The sequence below is a fragment of the Amblyomma maculatum genome, chromosome 5 (genome assembly GCF_055883805.1).
Source record: "Amblyomma maculatum isolate TAMU_Amacu chromosome 5, ASM5588380v1, whole genome shotgun sequence".
Taxonomy (NCBI): Eukaryota; Metazoa; Arthropoda; class Arachnida; order Ixodida; family Ixodidae; genus Amblyomma; species Amblyomma maculatum.
The window spans coordinates 84,390,268-84,399,094 of NC_139348.1; the positions used below are offsets into that span (position 1 = coordinate 84,390,268).

The 8,827-nt window shown below is 41.1% G+C and overlaps 1 long non-coding RNA gene across 3 annotated transcripts; it reads right to left on the bottom strand.

Moving 5' to 3' along the window:
- Positions 1-651: 651 nt before the first annotated feature.
- On the bottom strand, positions 652-8,131 carry LOC146188615 (uncharacterized). Of its 3 annotated transcripts, none has more exons than XR_014707243.1 (3): positions 7,829-8,131; positions 5,803-5,952; positions 652-997 (listed from the first exon to the last, which is right to left on the bottom strand). It is a non-coding gene; the product is annotated as an uncharacterized LOC146188615 (long non-coding RNA). The 3 variants fall into 3 exon arrangements; XR_014707244.1 differs by lacking the exon at positions 7,829-8,131 and adding an exon at positions 7,598-7,784; XR_014707242.1 differs by lacking the exons at positions 5,803-5,952; positions 7,829-8,131 and adding an exon at positions 5,360-5,620.
- Positions 8,132-8,827: the final 696 nt, after the last annotated feature.

Consider the following 8,827-nt stretch of genomic DNA (forward strand, 5'->3'; position numbering starts at 1 on the left):
GGTATATTGAAGAAGCTTTGGCCATGCAGGAGGTACCCAAGCAGCACACCAGCATTGGTCCAACAATGGTTCATCACTGGAAAAGAATGGCATCAATATTGGACTGATATTGGCATTTGGGCATTTTACTACATTCTCCATTCTTGGCCCATCTTTCGTTCCAAGATTGGTCCAGTGTTCAACCAAGCTGGAGCCACCAATGTAGGCACAATATTAGACTTTCACTTCATGCACCATGATTCTTGCCAATACTGTCCAGCATTATACCATCATTGTATTACCAATATTTGTTTAATACCAGCTATTCCATTGATGGCCCATTGAAAATGCCAATATCATACCAATGGTTAGCCATTGCAGGTGCACTGGCTACTCCATTCATGCCGCATATTGTCGATACCAATATTAATCCAATGGTTTATGCGTACACCGGCTACTCCATTCATGTGCCATTGATTATGTCAAGATTACACATTTTGTGGCACTGCCTGTGCAGGCCATAAAATGCAGCCTTTTTCATTCTAGCCATATTCGTGACAGCACATCGAACTTGCTGGGACAATTATGGCCTTTCAAATAGGAGTGGCCATATAAATTCAAATTGTCGCTCATGAGCAACCAGTAGATGTTCACAAAACAGGGGCATGGTTCACAAAAAGATAATATTTATTGCAATTGTTACTATAGACGGCAGTTGTTACTAGCCAGCGCTGAGGGCACACACAGCAGCAGTTAGCGGGGCAGTGGCAGGGTTGGTCAGGGCAGGGCGGGCTCTCGGGAAGTGGAAGGGGCCAGGGAGCTGGAGGGCACACTCATAGGCGTAGTGAGGGGACTGACCCTGCAATTGCATTCACAGGTGGCATGCCTGGTTCGCCAGGGGAGGTTTCAGCATAACGCCTTTTTCTTCCACCCCCCTTGTCACAGGAACCAGGCAGCCACCTGCGAATAAATGCGTGTGCCTCCAAATCGTCCACCCCAACTTTTTCGCAAATGGCACCTGCACAAAAACAATGAGAAACAAAATTTACAACACTATTACGAGACATATAAAATCGCGTGCATTATTTTAGGAAGATGTAGAAAATTCCAGGATTCATGTACCGAAATTTATGGTCAATGAGAAACACTATACTGATGAGTTCCAGATTAGTTTCAGCTGCCTTGGGTTTATTAGGATGAAAGACGCACATACATTGCATAGCATGTGCCCTGTTGCATTTTGATCGCCTCCACAGCAATATGGCTGAGACAGCCAGTGTTTCATCCCACACTAGGAATTAGTGCTTGATTGTTGGCTGTCTCCGCATATGACTGGCGCGCTAGTTTTTTGCCGCTCCTACGCTTTCTGCGATGTGCAAACAGTTTATACAAAATATCGTTACCAAGAGAATGTTCGGCAACCATTTGCATTTTCTTTAAATGGCTAGATATAATATACACAAGTGATCTAAGCCCACGACTGCTGCACTGGCCGCTGGTTAGCTGATATACGCTTTTGACTGGTTTTGTGGGTAGTTCACTTAAACGGGAGCTCACTTAAACGGGTAGCTCACAGGTGCATCATTTTTACGCATATACTGCTTGTCCAAGCAAATTTTATCCAAGCCATAAAAAAAAAACATTTCGGAGGCAGGCAAAGGAAACCAGATATATATTGCTGGAAGCTACCTTGAGCGCCACAGAAAAGGTTTTGTTTGGAATCCTTATTGACATTATTTACCGGAATTACTGATTAATGACTTACACAATAAATGGTGTTGCTACTTTGAAGAGTACCGGCACAATCCACGTTTGATTATTTGTGATAAAGAACCCTCACGTCTGCATTTTGAACGCCAGATACAATAGGAAACCACGAAAATACAGAAATCTGATTCCCGGACAATACAATTGAGGACTTGGCTTCGCTAGACAGCCCTGTGTAGCGTTAGACCTACAAGTTGCCTATGGTTTCTTCGTCCGCGCCAGCACATCGTCCAACAAGACTGTATTTCTATTTTACAGCTGAAAAATACTGTTAAACTCATTTATATCCTTACCGCTTTGTAGTCATTATCCGCATTGCAAAGTTCGGCGCGCTCATTGTACCTCGAGCCTTCATGTGCGCCAAAGGGCCGAAGCGAAGCAACCATCGCCAGCATATCACCCTTACTCATGCATGGGGCTAGCAATCATAGCGGCAGGTTGTTTTGTCCGCTCAAAATCATGTTGTGAGCAGCACAGTTGAGGTGCGCGAATGGGCTGGTAACGGTTTCGGTATCTACATAACCCGGAACTTATCTGCAGCTGGAAAAAAAGGTACACATGAGGTTTCTAACCGCAAATATTGAAACAGGGGTTTCCGAACGTGCTCACCTAAGTCCTATTTATTGTCTAAAGTGAATATTTAGTACTTGAAGCGAATAACCTCACTTCCCCACGTACAAAATAAAAATTTTCTGCGCTGTCCTAAGTGGCTGCCAGCAATGCACCACCGGTTTCCACCGTCTGTTTCTAATGGTTTATTTATAACCCTTGGCTCAAGCTATGGGGCGCAGCAGGTGTAATGTAGCTTGAATAAAACCTGCAAGAGACCATATATATGGGTAGATTTGTAAGGTTTACAGATTTCACTTACAAATTCTACAGGAATCGCGTCACTGCGGCCTTCCTTTAAAATTGACACGTAATAGCGCTATATTCGTGGCTAAAATAAAGTACTCAACGCATTAATTCAGCTTAGCAAATGCAGCTGTAACAGAAAGTGAGGGCTGGCGACACCTAAGGTGTGCCTAGCTTTCAAATTTTCTTAGATGGCACAACCGTTCGAAATATGGAATATTAAAAAAAGCCCTTGATATTGGCTTTCTCACAGCGCATTATGGGTGCCTTAGATAAGAAACATAATCGAGGTCCCATGGCCATCTTTCGTTTCCAATGAAATTCTTATATGTGGTGGGCAAATATCTAGACACAAAAGAATTAACCTTAGTTTTTCAAGATACGCGTAGTTTCCTCGAAAAAAAAAACAATTGTATGGTGTATCTCTAGAGGTAGAAAACGCTGTTTTTGCCATTTCAAAATGTTGCAAGTTTTGATACCATGATTTTGTCATCTGCTCTTTTTTACTCACTAAATATATGCAGGTTTTATATTTACAAACACATTAGAAACCTATTTTGTTTTTGCAGTTGTGTTATTAAAAAATCGCAAACTTTTCTTCAGGAGCGATACGCTGCAAAAATATTCATTTTTAACCTTATGTACTGGCATATGATGCATTAGGTTGGTTGCACTAAATATGTTTTCACTTCCTGACGCATGTTCTTAATTCCAGGCAGTATCTGGAGCTCCAGACCACTAGGTGTGTTCTCCACAACGCATCAAAATTGCTCAGAATTCGAGAACAGCAGTAAAGGGCAAATTTGCTGCAATTAAAAAAAGATCATCTTCGATTTTCATTCAAATCCCTCTCAAAAATCTTCAGTACCTCAAAAATATCACGGACTATAAAGTGTTGCGTTATACTGTTTAAAAATATAACATTAAATATTAAACCGAGTGCTTGTGCTGATAATGGCCAAACTCAGCCTGCATTCTCGCAAGATCCAATAATATCTTGGCACAGAAACTATTTCTCTACATTATCTAGGTTCCATCCTTTATTTCTGAAAAAAATTGAAGCTCTACATTTGTGTGTGTATCTGCATATTATTTTGAAATTGGACAAAAGTAAGAAAATGGTAAAATAAGGAAAACTGATTAGAATTGAAGAAACGGCCGCAACATCAATTTTTATCAAATCTGTGGAAACAATGCAAAGTACTTTGTTAATTTCAGTCAGTAAATATATTGAATTCTGCAAAATGTAATATTAGAAAAATAACAATGCTTGTTTTTGTTCTATAGATGTGCTTATATGGCTCCCCCTTATGGAATAGGCATCAAAACTTCAATTTAGTATTTGCTGAATTTAGTTACATTTTACCTTAAGTAAAATTTAAAACATTGTCAGCGCTTATACACCGTTTTTGTGCTTCTGGGACAAATACTTAATATAGCTTAAAATGGTATTAATTCACTATTTCTGTCAATTTCATGGCAGAACGCAAGTGAAGGCTGAACTTTTTTTCTGTCCTGCATTCTTTTTTATTGCTAGGTGCAATAGTATTCAATCTAGGTTATTAATATATTATTCCATTTCTCAGCTTTGACTACCACTAACAATACTATATTTTTGAAGATGATTTTTCAATGTGTAATTTTTATAATTACAATCAGAAGCAAATCGCTTTCCAGCATAATACTTTTGGTGGCGTTACAGAGAACACACATAGCAGCTTAGAGCTCCAAATTCTGCCTTAAATTAACAATATGACCTGCGTAATAAACACAGAATATTTCAGTGCAAACAACGCAACACGTCACGCCAGTATGTAAGGTTGAACATTAACATTTTTGTAGCGCGTTGTTCTTGAAGCAAAGTTTGCGATTTTTTACTAAATAAACTGCATCAATGAAACACACTTTTAATACTTCTTATACAAGTAAACGTTACCCAAATGCGGTTAGTAAAAAACAGCGGATGACAAAATTTTACGTTTCTACGACAAAAACGGCGTTTTCCAGCTTTAGTGATAGGCGTTTTTTTTTTTCGAGAATACTACGCCGCATCTGGCAAACCTAAGGGTCATTCCTTTGTGTCGAGACATTAGCCCACGACATATGAAAATTTAATTAAAAAAATGGTCATGGCACCACGATTACTGTTCCTGTCCGAAGACATCCATATTTGTTTTCATTTCGTCTCTTCAACAGGCTGGTTTAGCCAATACGGTGAATAAAAATATCATCGCATATATTAAAGATTTCCGCGCTATATGTTATACCTACAGCTACCTATATTGTCACAACTGTCATACATTATTTGTAGCTGAAACATCACAAAAGGGATTCGATTGCAAATTGTTCGCTAGTTAAATAGACGTACGAGATGACACGGATACTTTGTAGAATACAATTTAGGAAAGAGCAGATACAAACTACAGGCGAATAATGCTATGATATGGAGCATATGTATTACTCCGGTTAACAGTAAAAAAATCAACTTTTAACATATTAATATATTCGACAAACTATTGCATGCTCACATAGGAACACAATTAATGAGCTCATCCACGCATCTAATGTCTATGGGCATTAGATGTGTGGATGACTTCGTTTTATTCCAATTCGTGCGTCACTCAAAATAATTGAACAAGAAAAAAGTTAATGTCTACACAATTTTCAGTGAGTATACCACAAATTATACTAAGGTGCTTCACATATGTCACATCACCTAGCAAGTGAAATGGGATAACAGAAGTAATCAGACTCTAACCCTGATCAGCATTTCGCTTTTGCGCCATCTTCGTAAGTTTTTAGGCAGGCTTTTCCACTGATTATCCTCTTCTTTATACCCTGCCACCCACAAGACACAAATCTTCTGGGGGTACCGAACTGTTGGTTTTCGCACCAGTGATACAACTTAATCGATCCATTTATACGTAGAAAACACTCTCGATGCGCACCTAAAAAAAATGAAAGCATGTATGTGTAGGCGAAATCATTCACCGGCGATTTAATAATATGATTTGAACAATAAAATCAAAGGATCACACTCGAAGTAACAAAAAAGTGGTGGAGAGATAGGAATTGAAGCAATGAAAGGCGGTTGCTTTCTGCAAAAAGCCAATAGCAAGAGGTCCACCGTCTATAAGAATAAGCAATAAAAATAAGGCATATTTAAAGGTGCATGCAGCAGTTACAGTGATGCAGTGCTACCTTTTTTTAGGCAGGCTTTTCCGCTGATTTTCTTCTTCTTTATTGCCCTTCCAACCACAGGACACATATCTTCTGGGGGTTGTCGGTTTTCGCACCAGTGATACAACTCAATCGATCCATTTCTACGTAGAAAACGCTCCCAATGCGCATCTAAAAAAATGAAAGCATGTATGTGCAGGCTAAATCATTCACACATGATAAAACAATATGATTTGAACAATGAAATCAAATGATCACACCCAGAGCAACAAGAAAGTGGTGGAGAGATAGAAATTGAAGCAATGAAAGACGGTTGCTTACTGAACAAAGCCTATAGCAAGAGGTCCTGCGTCTATAAGAATAGGCAATAAATTAAGGCACGTTTATAGGTGCATGCAGCAGTTAAAGTGATGCAGTGTTACCTTTCTGTTTCACTGCATTGATTGGTATAAATATTACAGCAATTGCTAGGCATCTCAGGTAACCCCATTGAAAACTTCATCCAAGGTACCGAGGAGAAGTGGCGTGTTATTTGCAGCTGTTAACGGAAAGACAGGCTATCCTATGAGTGCATGCGCATTTCCTCCTTTTTGTATGCTTGAATAAAAGCGACTGAACAGTGAGTGTTGTAAGAGGTGCAGCGTCCCTAGGAATGGGGAACAAAATTAAGTTTTAGTAAACAGAGGTACAAAAAGAAGCAAATATGCCTGCAATAATAGCATGATGGCCTACCTTTTGATCAACAGCTGTAAACAACCTGTCACTGCCAGTCGGTTCTTTAGATAGGCTTATCAATGCCAGAGCCTAAAGCTAAGAGCAATATGAGTAATGTTTATTGCGGTCACGGCCGTAAACAATTATAGCGGAACACTCCATTACTGTAACTATTCAACCGTCCATTTATACATATCATTCATTAAAGAACCATGCACATCATATTAAGTTGCTCTTTTCTACTCCCAAATGATTTCCTATAGAATTAGAATACGTGGATCGCTGCTTCGGTTTCAACATTCTTGCACGATGGCTATGGCGTGCACTTCATGCATACGGTACGGTACGTGAGGTACAAAGAGCTGTAATTGCCGAACAGGGGGACCTGACGGCCTGTCCCATTTCGCCTGAAAGTGCGCGCCGTGATCGAGCGCTTCGCGAGCAATATTTCGGACGATATGGTTGCCTCATACCGGCCATCAATGTTTTGTACAATGTGTCCCGCGTGCACGTTGTTTACTTTGCAGTGACAGGGACGCAGTGCACACACGGCTGATGTGCCTTTTTGCTTGTATTGTTATTTTCCCCCGCCTTCGAAGCGCGTCAGCGAAATCGCTCTCCTATTTTCGCCGCTTTCTGATAACGCCCTCACCTGAAGGCGCGGGCTCAGAAGGGGTGCGTCGATTAAGAAAATTTTGAAAAGGGGCTCACTTGCGCTGTTCACGGCTTTCAATTCCTCAATATGATATTAACCATTATAAAAGTGGAGGTTCATTATGACTTAATTATAGCCTAATCATCAAGCGGCATCACGCACATGTCTGCCCCACTGTAAAATTCGCTTGCACAGACGGCACGAACAGTTTTCAAAACTTCTGTACATCTGTACATCTGAAAACAAAAAACTGCCCTTAACTCTTAACAAAAACCAAAAACTGTGTGAACATGGTTTCCTGCGCGCAGAAGAGAGGCTGTCCAAAATATATGTACAAAGCCGGGCGCATAGTATCTGGTTACTAATTGATTGCGGCGCGCTGCACAGTCAAAAAACTGCGCAAATGGCTGCCTGCAGTGTTCTGTCACGTGTTGGTGGCATACACACCTGTTACGCACGGCTCCTCTATTTTCGGCGCAAATGCTATTCATATCGCAGCCAGCAAATAAGTCCACGCACTTGCTTGCATGTAACCCGGACGAAAATTCGCTTAGTTCTTGAAGTCATGCTTCGCGCAGTTGTTTCGAGGAGAATAAGGAAAGAGAACATTTGGGACTGGTAGGAGATTATATAGAACCAATTATGAAGCAATGGCATGCTGCAAAGATATATACTCACGGTCTAAGATGACGGCGTTCACTGAGTCCGAGAATGCCGATGGTATCCCGCCGTTGCTGTAATCCGTACTCCGGCGACATTTCACAGCTCAGCTATTCACTGATATGTAGCAAGCACCAACCGGAGCACATGGATATGTATAGGCGCAAGAGAAAATTATGCACAGCACAATGAAAAAGAAAATTAATGAGGGAAGAAATTAAAGAAAGGTTTAAGAAGCTGTCACAAGTCTTGTAGCGTCTCCAACAAGCTCTGAAATGAACGCTTCGGGAGGAGTCCGCACAGCAGCGCAGCTGGGGATGCTGTCTGTTGTGCCTTGCACGTAGACGCGTAGGCGAGGGGGAACAACGACCCGCTCAACCAGCGCGTGATTCCCGCCGCGGTGTTGTGTTCGCAAGGGCTGCGCGTGGGAACCAAGGACCAACGACCCTCTCAACATTCCATTCCTCCTTTACCCAGCCCTCTTCTGCTTGCACCGGCCAGCCGTGACTTCGGACCGTGCCGATGAGCGGCCGCCAGCGCGCACCGCTCGAGTCGAGTTCTAATAAATAGTTTTGTTTTGTGTGTTCGCAAACGCATTGTTTCTTCAAGCCAACCACGGACAAACATTTTCTAAAAAAATAGAAAGCCTCCCCATCTACCATCCACATTCTTGCGTAAATCCATACAGCTGGTGCATCGACAAATGCGCGCGTCCCCTCCCTTTCGCCACCTATGATCGAACAAAGGATGGTCGTTCGACCTTTTATATTTACTTCAAAATATTATATACTGTTGCGTGATGACTGATTAATAATGTCAAAGAGGCGGAGTTCCGAGCTTCTCTTCTATTCTGGCCAACTTTGGTTATAGATTATACAAATTATGCTCAAGTTAGCTAGCTGAAAATTATCCGACTAAATATATACATGCTTTTATTTGTATTCAGTTAATGTTCGCTTTTCGGGTATGAGTATATGTTTTTATAAAAAGTCTCAACATCGGCCCAGGAAACGAAAA